Source organism: Macaca nemestrina, chromosome 6 (assembly GCF_043159975.1).
Source record: "Macaca nemestrina isolate mMacNem1 chromosome 6, mMacNem.hap1, whole genome shotgun sequence".
Lineage (NCBI taxonomy): Eukaryota > Metazoa > Chordata > Mammalia > Primates > Cercopithecidae > Macaca > Macaca nemestrina.
Genome location: NC_092130.1, coordinates 89,628,545 through 89,644,567, shown reverse-complemented (window position 1 = coordinate 89,644,567; position 16,023 = coordinate 89,628,545). Strand labels below are relative to the sequence as shown.

At 36.7% G+C, this 16,023-nt stretch overlaps 1 protein-coding gene and 1 non-coding gene across 5 annotated transcripts in view; one reads left to right on the top strand and one right to left on the bottom strand.

The window, feature by feature from the left end:
* LOC105475018 (RAS p21 protein activator 1) overlaps positions 1–16,023 on the top strand; it is a 124,645-nt gene that overhangs the window by 17,310 nt on the left and 91,312 nt on the right. The window contains exon 1 of one of the 4 annotated variants that reach the window (XM_011729968.3): positions 12,991–13,009. The exons of the other annotated variants lie outside the window; for them this stretch is intronic. The gene's annotated coding sequence lies outside the window, so the exon portion shown is untranslated. Of the gene's footprint in view, positions 1–12,990; positions 13,010–16,023 lie in introns of those variants that run through there. 4 annotated transcript variants of the gene reach the window in all.
* On the bottom strand, positions 13,202–13,312 carry LOC112425466 (U6 spliceosomal RNA). The gene has a single exon (XR_003016525.1). It is a non-coding gene; the product is annotated as a U6 spliceosomal RNA (small nuclear RNA).

Here is a 16,023-nt window from a genome sequence, read left to right as displayed (position 1 = left end):
ATGGTAATGACTTGTGCATAGCATTGTAGTGTAGATATGTGGAATTATAATGCAATTCTCTTCTCAACTTTTAAAAACAATTTTTTTAAGATTTCAGTCAGTCTCTTTTTTTTTTTTTTTTTTTTGAGATAAAGTCTCGCTCTGTTGCCTAGGCTGGCGTGCAGTGGTGCGATCTCAGCTCACTGCAACCTCCGCCTCCCGGGTTCAAGCAATTCTTCTGTCTTAGACTCCTGAGTAGCTGGGATCACAGGCGCACACCGCCATGCCCAGCTAATTTTTGTGTTTTTAGCAGAGATGGGATTTCACCAGGTTGACCAAGCTGGTCTCAAACTCCTGACCCTAGGTAATCCACCTGTCTCAGCCTTCCAGAGTGCTGGGATTACGGGTCTGAGCCACCATGCCTGGCCAGTCGGTCTCTTTTTCTCCTTTTCCACTCTAACTAGTTATGTAGATTGTTCTATTCTACCTCCGAAATAGATCTAACATTTCTTTCTTTTATTATTATTATTATTATTTTTGCAATGGAGTTTCGCTCTGTAGCCCAGGCTGGAATACAGTGGCACGATATTGGCTCACTGAAACCGCCGCCTCCTGATTCAAGCAATTCTCATGCTTCAGCCTCCCGAGTAGCTGGGATTATAGGCACGTGCCACCACCCCTGGCTAATTTTTGTATTTTTTTTAGTAGAGTCAGGGTTTCACCATGTTGGCAAGGCTGGTCTCGGATGCCTGACATCAAGTGATCCACTTGCATGTGGCCTCCCAAAAAGGATCTAACTGTTCTTTTTTATCTCCTTTATGTGATTCACACCCTTATTTTCTCTTTCTTCTCCTATTAGAGTGGTCTGTTGCTTTTTTCCCTTTTACTGACCTCTTCCTCAGCCAATTAATAACTGTTTATTATTGACTTTCAAAATGTTTAACTTCAACCCAAGTAAAAATTAAGAAATTCCTGGTACATTATGACACAGAGTTTATGTGTATATTTAAATTAAAAAAAACCACAAAGGTTTAATGAAAAATACCCTTTTAAATTACTACTTGATACAATTCTGTTTTCATTTTAATTCTGTTATACTCTACTTAAAAATTACTGGTAGAAAGCAACTAAATTGAATTTGAAACTCCCAGCAGTTTGAAAAATTGCTTTACTTTACTTTCAGTGTAATCTTGTAAAGACATATTTTATACTTTTTAAAATCTTTTTGTGAGTTTATTGTTTACAGAGTAGTGGCCTTCAGATATAGTTTTGACTATGACTCACTAGAAGAAATAGATTTTACACCTGTGACCCAGCATACACTTATGCAGAAACGTATACACACACCCCCCCACACACACCCACCCACCCACACTCCAGAAGCAATTTTATGTCTCTCCTTTTTTTATTTCTTCTTCTCCTTTTTTTATTTCTCCTTTCTCCCTACCTTGATTACATGACAAATTTTCATTTATTCTTCTGAATACAGCTGGGACATTCTTGAAGTTGATGTAATATGGCAAAAAACAAAGATTTCTTCTCAGTGACAACAACGATGTCATCAAACCAACTTGGAAAGAATTATTTTCTGAGAGAATTAAACCACACGATCTCAATTAAATCAACGTGCATGAATTACACAAGTTTTTTCTTTAGAAAGACCTGACAGTAACCTGCTTGGTGATACTAGCTTATTTAAGTAATAGGGATTGTAGCAAATGATGTGGTCATAGTGGACTCATGTAAAATGGAGCCTTATTAAGGGTTAGCTTGTCAGGTATCATCTAAGTTCAAGTGAGTGGGCTTTTTTTTTTTAGCCCAAGGATGGAACCTGTTTCTGGTGGAGTTATTCTTGGTAATATGTAAATGTTTTTATTAGATATATCATTTTTTTTGTGTGCAGATTGCATACTCAATAAGCAAACTTTACCCCAAGTATTTATGTTGGAAAATTTTAAATTTGCAGAAAAGTTGGAAGAATACTGAGTAACTTTACATTTTGTCACATTTAGTTTGTCCCTTTCTCTTTATACACACATGTATATATTATTTTCGCTGAACTGTTTAAAAGTTAGTTGCAGAGATCTTGTTCTTTTCCACTGAAATACTTTATCATGTATTTCCCAAGAATAAGGACAATAGCCCACAAAGCCAAATACAATAAATTTAACATTAATATATTATTCATATATCATCAGTTTTTCCTATAGTGTCATTTATATCTGTCTGTTTTAATGAATTGCATTTAATTGTTATGTCTTTTTTGTCTCCTTTAATCTAGAACAGTCCCTTTTGCTTTTCATTTCTTTTGTAACATTAACATTTTTGAAGAGTTTAGGATAGTTCTGCAGAATGTGTCTCAATTTGTATTTGATTGTTTTCTCATAATTAGATTTGGATTAACCATTACTGGCAGAGATATGCCATAGATCATGAGTTCTCAGTACCTAGGGGCACATGATGTCAATTATCCTGTTGATGATGTACCTAAGTTTGAACTTGGTTAAGGTGGGTTCCACCAGATTTTGCTATTATAAAAGATACCTTTCTCTTTATAATTAATAAATAGTAAGTACCCATTAGTTTTAGTATCCATTGATTATTTTTACCTGAATCATTTATTTTCTTGTAATGATATTGTAAAAATGGTGATTTTTTTCCCCCCATTTGTAATTTCTTTGAAATTTATTAGTTGGCAACCTTCATTAGAGAATCTTAGGATTACAGTTTGGCTTCCCACTTAGTAGGCTTGTAGGGTAGATTAGACTGGGCAGAGATACATGCGGCCATGCATGTATTTTTTTTTATTACTACTATTTTTTGAAACAAGGTTTTGCTTTGTTGCTCAGGTTGGAGTGCAGTGGTGTAACTGTTCACTGCAGCCTCAACCTCCCAGGTTCAAGCGGTCTTCCCACCTCAGCCTTCCTGTTAAAGTTACTAGGACCACAGGTGCTTGCCACCATGCCCAGCTAATGCTTTATTTTTTGTATAGACAGGGTCTCACCTATTTCCCAGGCTCATCTTGAACTCTTGGACTTGAGTGATCCTCCCTCCTTGGCCTCCCAAAGTGCTGGGATTACAGGCATGAGCCACTGTGCTTGGCTTAATTTTATTGTTGTTGTTAATAGATACATTGTCCTTGCGGTTTCTATATTAGTCACTTTTGAGCTTTATTAGAATGGATCAGCAACCTTATATCCCATCAACCCCCCCTTTTTTTTTTTTTTTTTTTTTTTTGAGACGGAGTCTCGCTCTGTAGCCCAGGTTGGAGTGCAGTGGCCGGAACTCAGCTCACTGCAAGCTCCGCCTCCCGTGTTTACGCCATTCTCCTGTCTCAGCCTCCCGAGTAGCTGGGACTACAGGCGCCTGCCACCTCGCCCGGCTAGTTTTTTGTATTTTTTTTTAGTAGAGACGGGTTTCACCGTGTTAGCCAGGATGGTCTCGATCTCCTGACCTAGTGATCCGCCCGTCTCGGCCTCCCAAAGTGCTGGGATTACAGGCTTGAGCCACCGCGCCCGGCCCCATCAACTCTTAATACTTGACTCACTTGAGTTTAAGTTGTATATCCTGGAGAAGTCATCTTGACTTTTGGTATTTAATGATGTTTCTTGACAGCAAGTTATATGGCTTGTTCTGGGGGAAACCCTTCTGCCTTGCATCTTACCCATTTGTATTGCATTTTTACAGTGACTTATTTCAAGGCAATGAGGACAAGAAGGATGCAAAATCAAAAAAGGCATTGGATTTAATGGTTAAAGGTGGTGTATAAGGGACAGGAATGCAGTTTGAGTAAAATGGTGAATACTTCTAGATAGGCACAAAAATTTTGTTTCCTCGAGTTCACTTTTTAAAAATTAATAAATTTTATGTTTTAGAATAGTTTTAGCTTTATAGCAAAATCGAGGGGAAAGTAGAGTTCCCATATTCCACCCCGTTTGTTTCCCACTGTTGACATCCAGCACACTGGCACATTTGTTTCCAGTGATGAACTTACATTAGCATATTATTGTCACCCAGTGTTCATAGTTTATGTTAGGGTTTATTCTTGACGTTGTACATTCTGTGGGTTTTGACAAATGTTTAATGACATGTATGCCACATTGTAGTGTCATACAAAATAGTTTCATTGCCTAAAAATCCTGTATATTTTGTCTGTTCATTCTTCCTTTCCCCTTAGCCCCGTCAGTCACTAATCTTTTTACTGTCTCCATAGTTTTACCTTCTCCAGGATGTTGTAGAGATGGAATTGTACAGTATGTAGCCTTTTCAGATTGACTTCTTTCACTTAATAACATGCATTTAGGATTCTTTCTTTCTTTCCATGGTTCAGTAACTAATTTCTTTTTTTATCTGAATGTACCATAATTTATCTGGTCAGCTAGTGGTTGTTTATGAATTTTGGCAATTATGAATAAAGGTGCTTATAAACATTTGCGTGCAGGTTTTTTTGTGGCCATAAGTTTTCAGTTTATTGGGATAAATAACAAGAAGCCTGATTACTGGATAGTAGAGTAAAAGTATGTTTTGGAAGAAACTGCCAAACTGTCTTCCATAGTGGCTGCACCATTTTGCATTCCCACCTGTAGTGAATGACAGTTCCTGTTGCTCTACATTCTTGCCAGCAGTCGATATTGCCAGATTTTTGGATTTGGGCCATTGTAAAAGGTGTATAATGATATCATCTTTGAATATGCCATTTTCTAATCACATATGATATATAATGGTTTGGATATGTCACTCCTCTAGATCTTTTGTTATGGCCAGGGTGGTGACTTATATCTATAATCCCAGCACTTTGGGAGGCTGAGTTGGGAGGATTGCTTGAGGCCAGGAGTTTGCGACCAGCTTGGCCAACATAATGAGACTGAGACTCTGTCTCTACGAAAAAGAAAAAAATCAGCCAGGTGGTGGTCAGCACACCTGTGGTCCCAGCTACTTAGGAGGCTGAGTGGGGAGGATCACTTAAGCCTGAGAGGTCAAGGCTGCAGTGAGCTATGATTGTGCCATGGCACTCCAACCTGGGCAACAGGGTGAGACCCTGTCTCCAAGGTTTGGGTCATGGGGGAGGATCCCTCATGACTTGCTGCCATTCTCCTGATAGTGAGTTTGTTTTCACGAGGTCTGGTTATTGTAAATTGTGGCACCTTGCCCACTACTCTGTTGCTCCTACTTTCATGAAACATCATGTAATATGTTTGCTCCCACTTTGCCTTCCACCGTGAGTAAAAGCTTCCTGAGCCTACCCTGAAGCTGAGCAGATGCTGACACGATGCTTCCTATACAGCCTTCAGAACTATGAGCTAGTTAAACCACTTATAAATTACCCAGGCTCAGGTATTTCTTTATAGCCATGCAAGAATGGTCTAATACATGTGATACTGAACATCTTTTCATGTGTTTATTTGCCATCTTTATGTCTTCTTTGGTGAGGTGTCTGTTTCAGGTCTTTTACCCATTTTAAAACCAGGTTTGTTTTCTTATTGTTGTGAAGAGTTCTTTGTGTATTTTTGGATAACAGTCCTTTACCAGATGTGTCTTTTGAAAATATTTTTCTCCCAGTCTGTGGTTTGTCTTTTGATTTTCTTGACAGTTGCTTTTTGCAGAGCAGAAGTTTTTAATTTTAATGAAATCCAGCTTATTCGTTTTTTCTTTCATGGATTGTGACTTTTGTGTCTGAGAAGTCATCGCCATAGCCAAGGTCATTAGATTTTCTTTATTGTTATTGTCTAGGAGTTTTACACTTTTGCATTTTAATTTAGGTCTGTGATCCATTTTAATTTAAATTTTGTGAAGGGTGTAAGGTGAGTGTTTACATTCTTTTTTTTTTTTGACATGTGGATGTCCAGTTGTGCCAGCACTGTTTGTTAAAAAATCTGTCTTTGCTCCATTATCTTACCTTTGCTCTTTTTTCCAAAGATGATTTGTTGTATTTATTTGGGTCTGTTTCTGGGTTTCCTGTTCTGTTCCATTGATTTATTTGTCCTTTTCCAAAATACAACACTATCTTGGTTACTGAAGCATTATAGTAAGTCTAGTAGTGTCAATCCCTGCGACTTTGTTTTTCTTTCAATGTTATGTTGGTTATTCTAGGTCTTTTACCTCTCTGTAAAAACTTTAGAATCAGTTTGTTGATATCCACAAAATAATTGCTGGGATTTTGATTGGAATTGTGCCAAATCTGTAAATCAAGTTGGGAAGAACAGACATGTTGATATTGAGTCTTATTCATGAACCTGGAGTATCTCTCCATTTATTTAGTTCTTTGTTATGTTCCATCAGTTTTGTAGTTTTTCTCATATAGATCCTGTACATATTTTGTTAGAATTATACCTAAGTATTTCATTTTTTGGTTGCTAATGTAAATGGTAATGTGTTTTAAATTTCTTTTGTACATACAGGAAAGCCATTGGCTTTCCTTGTATTTTGCAACCTTGCTTGTTAGTTCCATGAAGTTTTTTTTGTCAGTTCTTTCTGATTTTCTACCTAGACAAACCTGTCATCTGAGAACAAAGACAGTATTATTTCTTCTTTCCCAATGTACCTTTTTCCCTTTTCTGTTTTACTACATTAGCTAGGACTTTGAGTATGATTTGAAAAGCAGTGGTAAGAGGAGGCATCCTTGAATTTTTCCCTATCTTGGTGGGAAAGCTTTGACATTCTCCATTAAGTATGGTGTTAATTGTCGATTTACTTGGTAGATTTTTGTTTTTTCATCAAGTTGAGAAAGTTCCCTTCTATTCCTCATTTGCTTAGCATTTTCATCATGATTGGGTATTGGATACCGTCAAATGGAATTTTTGCATCTATTAATATGATCATGTGATTTTTCTTCTTCAGTCTGATGTGATTAATTACATTGATTTTTTAAAATGTTGAGCCAGTCTTGATAAATACTGCTTGATCATGATATGTAATTCTTTTTGTACATTGTTGGATTTAATTTGCTAATATTTCATTGAGGATGTTTCCATCTCTGTTCATAAGAGATTGGTCTGTAGTTTTCTTTTCTTGTAATGTCTTTGTCTGGTTTTGATATTAGGTTAGTATTGTCCTCACAGAATGACTTAGGAAGTAACTGCTGTATTTCTGAAAGACATTGTAGAGAATTGGTATTATTTCTTCTTTATATGTTGATTAGAACTCACCAGTGAACCCATCTGGATTTGGTTCCCTCTGTTTTTGAAAGTTAGTTATTGATTCAATTTCTTTAATAGATATAGGTCTATTCAAGATTGTTTTTTTCTTCTTGTGTGAGTTTTGGCAGATTATGTTTTTTAAGGACTTGCTCCATTTCATTTAGCTTTGCAAATTTGTGGACATAGATTTATTTACGATATTAGTTTATTATCTTTTTAATGGCTTTGGGGTAGTAGCAATTAGTAAAGATTTTCTCTTTCATTTATGATATTACTAATTTGTCTTCTGTCTTTTTTTCTGAGTCTGGCTAGAGGCTTATCAGTTTTATTGATCTTTTCAGAAAAGTTACTTTTGGGTTTGTTAATTTACTCTATTGATTTCCTGTTTTCAATTTCATTGATTTTTGCTGTAATATTTATATTTCTCTTTATCTGCTTACTTTGGAGTTAATTTGCTTTTCTTTCTTGCTTTCTATGATGAAGTTTAGAGTATTATTATTATTTACAAATTTTATTTAAGAGACAGGATCTCGCTACATGGCTCAAGCTGGAGTGCAGTGACTGTTTCCAGGTGCAATCCCACTAGTGATCTGTGTTTTGACCTGCTCTGTTTTTAACCTGGGCTGGTTCACCCCTCCTTAGGCAACCTGGTGGTATCCTGCTCCCAGGGGTGTTGATGCCAAACTAATCATGGAGGTTCACTGGGCATAGTGTACTACAGTCCAGAACTTCTGAATTCTGTCCATTTTTCTGTCTTCACCACCCAGGTAACTGGGACTACAAGTGTGTACCAGTGGTCCCAGCTGAAGCTCTGATTACTGATTTTTTATCTTACATGTGCATTCAAACTATAAGTTTTCCTCCAACCACTGCTTCTGTTGCATCCCACAAGTGTTAAATTGTATTTTCATTTTAATTTAAAGTATTTTAAAATTGCTCTTCACATTTCCTCTTTGATTAATGTGTTTATTTAGAAGTACTTGGGAATTTTCCTGCCATTTTTTTTGTTATTTATTTCTAATTTAATTCTGTAGTCTGAGAATAGACATTATATGATTTCTATACTTATAAATTTGTTAAGGCGTGTTATTACTCGGAATGTGGTCTATGTTGGTAAATATTTCATTCGAGCCTGGAAAGAATGTTCAGTCTGCTATTGTTGGATGAAGTGGTCTATAGATGTCAGTTATATCCAGTTGATTGAAAGTGCTGCTGAGTTAAACTATATCTTTACTGATTTGTTGCTGGCTGGATCTGCCCATTCCTGATAGAGGCATGTTGAAATCTCAACTCTAATAGTGCATTTATGTATTTTCTCTTGAAGTTCAGTTTTTTTTTTTGTTTGTTTTCATTTATTTTTACTCTCCATTGTTAGGCACATATATATTAAGGATCATTGGATCTTCTTGAGATACTGATCCCTTTATCATTACTTAATGCCTCTCTTTGTCCCTGGTAACTTTCCGTGCTCTGACGTTGGCTCTGTCTGAAATTAATATAGCTGCTCCCACTTTCTTTTGATTAGTGTTAGCATGGTGTATCTTTCTCCATCCCTTTGCTTTTAATCTGTATGTGTTTTTATATTTAAAATGGGTTTCTTGTTCATATAGTAGGATCTTGTTTTTTGGTCTGCTCTGACAATGTCTTTTAATTGGTATATTAGACTTGATGTTTAAAGTGGTTATTGATATAGTTAAATTAATATTCACCATATTTCTTAACGATTTTCTATTTGTTGCCCTGTTTGTAACTTTTTGTTATGCACTTTTTCTGCCTTTTGTGATTTGAGTATTTTGTATTATTTTATTTTTCTCTCATTTTTGAGCACATCAGTTATATATATATATATGTATTTTATTTTATTTATTTATTTTTGAGACACTGTATCACCCAGACTGGAGTACAGTGGCGTAATGTCGTCTCACTGCTCCACTTCCCTGGCTCAAGTGATACTCCCACCTCAGCCTCTTGAGTAGCTGGGACCACAGATGCACACCACCATGCCTGGCTAGTTACTGTTTGTACTTTTTTTTGTAGAGACAGGGTTTTGCCATGTTGCCCAGGCTGGTCTCAGACTCCTGGGCTAAAGCAATCCTCTCACCTTGGCCTCCCAAAGTGCTGGGATTATGGGCATGAGCCACCACGCCTGTCCTCCACTTTTTTTTTCTCTTTTTTTTTTTTTTTTTTGAGATGGAGTCTTGCTCTGTCATCGAGGCTGGAATGCAGTGTCACCATCTTGGCTCACAGCAACCTCCGCCTTCCATATTCAAGCAATTCTCCTGCCTCAGCCTTCCGGGTAGCTGGGATTACAGGCGTGCGCCACCACGCCTGGCTAATTTTTGTGTTTTTAGTAGAGATGGGATTTTGCCTTGTTGACCAGGCTGGTCTTGAACTCCTGACCTCAAGTGATCTGCCTGCCTTGGCCTCCGAAAGTGTTGGGATTACAGGTGTGAGCCGCTGCGCCTGGCCTTTTTTTTTTTCCTAACTTAAGTGTTTGCCCTGGAGCTTGCAATATATATTTACAGTTTTTCCAAGCACATTGTCAAATAATACTGTGTTGCTTCATGGGTTGTGTAAGTACTTTATAATAACAAAATATTCCTGTTTCCTTGCTTCTGTCCTTTTCTATCTTGTCATTCATTTCACTTATACATAGGCATATGCAAGCAAATACATCATTGCTATTATTTTGAACTGTTACCTTTTAGCTGAATTAAAAATAAGAAAAATAAAAGTTTTTATTTTACCTTCACTTGTTCTCTCATGTTCTTCCTGAGTTTCTGACCTATATCTTTATCCTTCTCTTTCATGAAATTATTTTAATATGTCTTGCAAGGCAGGTCTACTGGCAACACATCTCTTCGATTTTTGTTTGAGAATGTCTTTATGTTTCTTTCACTCTAGAAGGATAGAGTCACATGGTATACATTTTTAGATTCATGTTTTTTTTTTTCTCTCAACACTTTAGTGTTTCATTCTACTCTCCTGTTTGCATTGTTTCTGAGGAGAAGCTGGTCTTCCGTAGGCAAGGTGTTTTTTGCCTCTGGTTTCTTTCAAGATTTTTTTTCTTTGTTTTTGATTTTCTGAAGCTTGAATATGATATGCTTAGATTTTAAAAAAATATTTTTAGGTTTTTAGGGGCCTCAGTCTTAATATTCTGAGTTTTATGGATCTGTGGTTTGGTGTCTGATATGAACTTGGAAATTGAGTCATTTTTGTTTCCTTGTGTTATCAGTGTATGTAAGTTACACCTTTTTTAGTTGTCCTACAGTTCTTAATGTTCCACTCTTTCTTTTTCCTCTCTGTTTTTTCTTTGCTTTTCAGTTTTGGAAGTAGTTTCTGTTGTTAGACCCTTAAGCTCAGAGATGCTTTCCTTAGCTACGTTCAGTGTATTAACGAAGCCATTAAAGGCATTCTTCGTTTCTGTTACATTGCTTTTGATTTCTAACATTTCTCTTTATCCTTTCTTAGAATTTCCATTTCTCTGCTTACGTTGTCTATGTATTTGCATATTGTCTTCCCTTTTCATAAAGCACCTAGCATATTAATCATAGTTTTAAAAAATTCCCAATCTGGTAACTCCAGAATTCCTGTCATGTCTGTTTTTGATGCTTTCTCTGTCTCTTTAAACTGTTTTTTGCCTTTTATTATGTCTTGTAATTTTTTATTGAAAGGTATACATGATGTACTAGGTAAAAGGAACTGCTGCAAATAGGCCTTTAGTGATGTAGTTATAAGGGAGGCATTGTGTAGTCCTAGTATTAGGTCCCAGTTTTTTGGTGAAATTGTGCTCCTGGACTGTGAACGTAACCATTGTTTCTCAGTCCCCCACCCTTATCCCTGTCACCTTTAGGTGGGATAGAATGGCTAGAAGGGGCTGGAATTTGGTATTTCCCTTTCCTCTTGTGAAAGGCTAAAGTGAACTGGAGTTATTCACCGTACTTCTTTATCCACAGGAAGATTAGGCTCTGGTAAATTAGTTTCTGTTCAAGGCAGGCCTTGTTAAAAACTGATTGCTGTGGCATATTTCAAAATTGTTCCTTTTTCCTTTCCCCTGCCAGAAGCACAAAGGGATTTTTCTCTGATATTTACTGTAAGGGCCTAGCAGAGCTCCTGGAGGTAAAATTCACAAGAGTGTCAGGGCCTTACATGACTGGGTCCTCCTGGAGTTTTAAATTGTCATTTGTTTGCACCGAGTCTCCAACAATTTGTCGTTATAGTTGAAATATTCTTACCCTGGCACTGGTTCCCAAGTAAGTTTCTGCTTGTGGGTTTCTGTTCTGATGACTTGGGATTTTTCTCTATCTGCCTGCCTGTCTCTGAATTTTGGGGGACAGTGGTTTGCCCTGTGACCTCACTTCTCTGAAGGATCTCACTAGAGCTATTGATTTTTCAGTTTGTTCAGCTTTTTACTTGTTAGGATGGAGTGGTGACTTTTAATCTTCTTGTATGTAAAGAAAGAACAGGAGGCCAGGCACAGTGACTCACGCCTGTAATCCCAGCACTTTGGGAGACTGAGGCGGGCGGATCATGAGGTGAGGAGATCAAGACCATTCTGGCTAACACAGTGAAACCCCGTCACTACTGAAAATACAAAAAATTAGCTGGGTGTGGTGGCAGGCGCCTGTAGTCCCAGCTACTCGGGAGTCTGAGGCAGGAGAATGGTGTGAGCCCGGGAGGCGGAGCTTGCAGTGAGCGGAGATTGTGCCACTGTACTCCAGCCTGGGCGACACAGCAAGACCCCGTGAAAAAAAAAAAAAAAAGAAGGAGGAGGAACAGGAAACTGACAGTGGCTTAAAGGCCGCTTAAAGGTTACAAGTTTTAAAGGGGTTGAAAAGAGATTGGTTTGTGGGAATTTGGAGGCTACATCCTTTCAGAGAATAAGTAGTTAGAGGGGATAGCAAATTAAGGGGAGTAGATTTTTCAGAATAGCAAAAGATAATACTTGATAATTTTTTTTATTCTTAATAGTAAATAGTTAATTTATAAATTAACTATTTATAACTTAATAAATAGTTATAATAAATAAATAAATAAAATAACTTAATAGTATTTTATAAATCAATCATCGAGGTTGGATTTTTTGTTTTTACCCTGTATTTGAAAGTAAATGATGCTTTATTTTTAATATTTGCCGATGTATTTAATCAAAACCTAGAGAATTGAGGTAGACATTGTATCAGAAGAAAGCAGTTTTGAACAAAGAGAGCGAATTACTAGTCAGTTAACGAGTGTCAGCTGTTTCATAAGCATCACATAACATTTCCTAAATTGTACACTGCATTGTTCAGTTAAAGGAATTGGTGTTCTGTGACTTTTTGACAGTTAAGTAATTTGAGAACTTCTGCATTTTGGGTCTTTGCTCTTGGAAATCCAGAATGTACATTAACCTGTTTATGCCTAGTGTTCCATTAATGGAGCGCTAAGCATCTGGGAGTTCTTTATATCCTACTGCTCAAGGTCATCGCCAAGGTCCGATTTTTCACACTCAAAAAGTTGCAACCTTAGACATAAATACAGGAGCCCTATGAGTCATTAATATACTAAACAAACTTTCTTGTTTAACTCTGCTTCTTCTAAACTTATGTGCTTAATGATCATTCTCCGCAGGGCATGTTTTGAGAAACATAGTAATAGCAAGTCGTTAGGTTTCTCTCTACCTGGTGCTTACAATGGGAGTAGTATAGAGGAAGAACCCAAGTTTAGCCTTTGGAAAAACCTGCGTTTGTGGTTTTTAATGCTTTTAGTGAATCACTATATTGGAAAAGTTAGTTTAAGCTCCTCATGAGTGTTTCCTTTTGTAAAATATAGTAACCTTTCTCCATTTCTAATTCACAGTGATGCTGATGTTTTATAGTTACCAAAAAGGCTATAATAAAGTACTTACATATAAGGTTTGTATATGGTTCTTTTTTCTTTCTTTTTTATTGTCTATATGTAAGGTACACAACATAATGTTTTGATATGCATATATTTAGTGAAGTAATTACTACAGTCAAGTAAGTTAACATATCCCTCATCTCCCACAGGTAACCGTTTCTCTCTCTCTCTCTCTCTCTGTGTGTGTGTGTGGTAAGAGTGCCAAAAAAAATATGGAATGCTTCACAAATTTCCATGTCATTCTTGAGCAGGGGTCATGTTGATCTTTTCTCTATCATCATTCCAATTTTTAGTATATGTGCTGCAGAAGTGAGTACTGTATATGGTTCTTACAAAGAAGGGGAACATTTGACACCTGCTTTCTGGTGGTAGGTGTGATATTGATGTGAATTGTTCCAGGAGTCAGAAACCTATATCGATGTTGAAAGAATAAATCAGTATGCAAGAGAATGGTGTGTAAACATTTTATAGAGGCAAGAGTGCTAAGGAGTTATACTGTTTTCTTACAATTTTTTTCTTTTGGACACTTTAATATGTTGTGAAGAGATGACCAATAAAACAAGAATAATAGATATTTAGTGTTGCTTATTAAGAGTTAAGCTGGGGGTTGGGTGCAGTTGGCTCACGCCTGTAATCCCAGCACTTTGAGGGGCCAAAGGAGAGAGGATTGCATGAGCCCAGACTGAGCAACATAGGGAGACCCTGTCTCTACAAAAAATAAAAATAAGAAGTTTAGCAGGGCATGGTGGTGGCACACCTGTGGTCCCAGCTACTCGGGAGGCTGGGGTAGGAGACTCACTTGAACCCAAGCGGTTGAGGTTGCATTGAGTTCTGATCTTGCCACTGCACTCTCACCTGGGTGACAAAGCAAGATCAGTCTCATAAGCTGGGCAGGGTGGCCTCTGCCGGTAATCCCAGCTACTTGGGAGGCTGAGGTGGGAGGACTCTTGAGGCCAGGAGTTTGAGACCACCCTTAACAACCTAGCAAGATCCTGTCTCAAAAAAAATATTAAAATAAAAAGAATTAGATGGATTACAAGAAAACTTCCTTAGCTGGTAAGTTTATCCTACTTACTAATGACAGAAATATAGTTGAAACATGATAGAATAAGGTTTTGGATGAAATCTTATGCAATTATTTATAAGGTAATATCTACAATTCTAATTATTTTGTTGTAAGGATGTTAAAATGAGTTTTAGAATAATGCATATAATAGTTGGGGATAGAAGAGCTTTTTATATGGAAAGAAAATATTCAGATTTTTTGTGTGTTGAAAAAGTTTAAAAGATGATTATATGATTAAAACTTACATAGATAATGAACAGAGAAAATGAAAAATGGTGTCACAATCCTGAGAGGTATAAAACTGTATATGCCAAAGAGGCAGATGCATGAATTTCTGTCCTGTCTCTGACCTTCGTGGGCATGAGACGTTAGTCACGGAAAGGCAGAAAAGATGAGGCAGGGCTAGGTCTTGGCTCTGAGTCACCCATTAACTCAGCTGTTAGTACCAACCACTTAGTCTTAGGCCGCTGAACAGTACATATGTGAATTTTCAAGTTACCACTGTTGTGGCCTCTGCAAACATTTGGCAGTACTGGGGGTTAAGGGAGATTAAGTCCAAGATAATAAAACAGATGAGGGAGAGGGTAACAGCTGGACAACACATTGTTATGAGGTGTTTAGTGTAGATGTAGTTTTGACTGTCTAATGTTTTATGTATATGCACAATTACATATAATATGTATGCACATACTAATTTTAAAGCATGCTCCCTTTAGTGTTGAAATGAAAGTTTTAGTATAGAGTTTTTCTGTGTTTAGAATTAATTTTTTTTCCTTGGGTATACTTTTTCTTGAAGTATAACACATACAAAGCATAGTATCTTAAGTGTTCAGCACAATGAATTTTAACAAGTGGATGTACCTGTGTAATCCATACTTAAAGAACCCCAGAATATTATCAGCATCTTAGATGTCTTTTTATGCCTGCTTTCTGCCTAATATGCACACCACCTCCTCCTGAAAAACAAAATTCTAACTTCTTGTATCCTAGATTATTTCTGACTTTTTGAGTTTTATATTATAAAATTGAATCATATACAGGTTGAGTTTCCCTTAATGCTTAGGACCAGAACTGTTTCAGATTTCGTATTTTTGGGGGGCTTTATTTGCATTATACCAGTTGAGCATCTCTAATATGAAATCCAAATGCTCCAATGAGCATTTTGTTTTTGTGTCATGGTGGTCCTCAAAGTTTCAGATTTTGGAGCATTTTGGATTTCAGTTTTCAGATTAGGGATACTCAACCTTTAATATCCATTCTTTTGTGTGTTACTTTGTTATGTTGATGAGATTTATTCATGTTGTCTCATGTAGCACTATTTCCCTTATCTCCATTGCTTGTGTTACATTGTGACTATACCAACAGTATATTATCTTTTTCTACTAGTGATGGACATGACCTTTAAGGTGTGTGTAGTTTGACTATTACAGATAGCATTACTATGAATTTTCTGATAATGACTTTTGATGAACATGTATAGACATTTATGTTATACAGCTAGGATTAGAATTGCTGGATCATGGGATGTTCATTTAATAAGCTTGGTAGGAATTGCTGAATAGTTTTGCAAGGTGTTTGTACCCATTTAAATTCTGAGTAGCAACGTGTGAGAATTTCAGTTGCTCTACATTCTTGTGAACACTTAGTATCAAAATAAAATCATTGTAGTGATTTACTTGGGTTGGTGGTGTAATAGCTCTTGTGGTTTTAAATTTTTATTTTCTTGATGTGATGATTAATGGAAGTGTGTATCTTTTCATATGTTTATTGGTCATTTCTGTAACTCTTCCATGAAGAAGTCTTTTGATTTCCAGTTTTCTATTGGTTTGTCTTTTTTTGTATTTATTTCTGGTTATTCTCTGTCTTGGCTATGAGTCTTTTGATGAGTATATGTGCTTTTGAACTGTTGATTTTTTTAACAGAAGTTAATTTTATCAGTTTTTTTTTTTTCTTTGTGGTTGA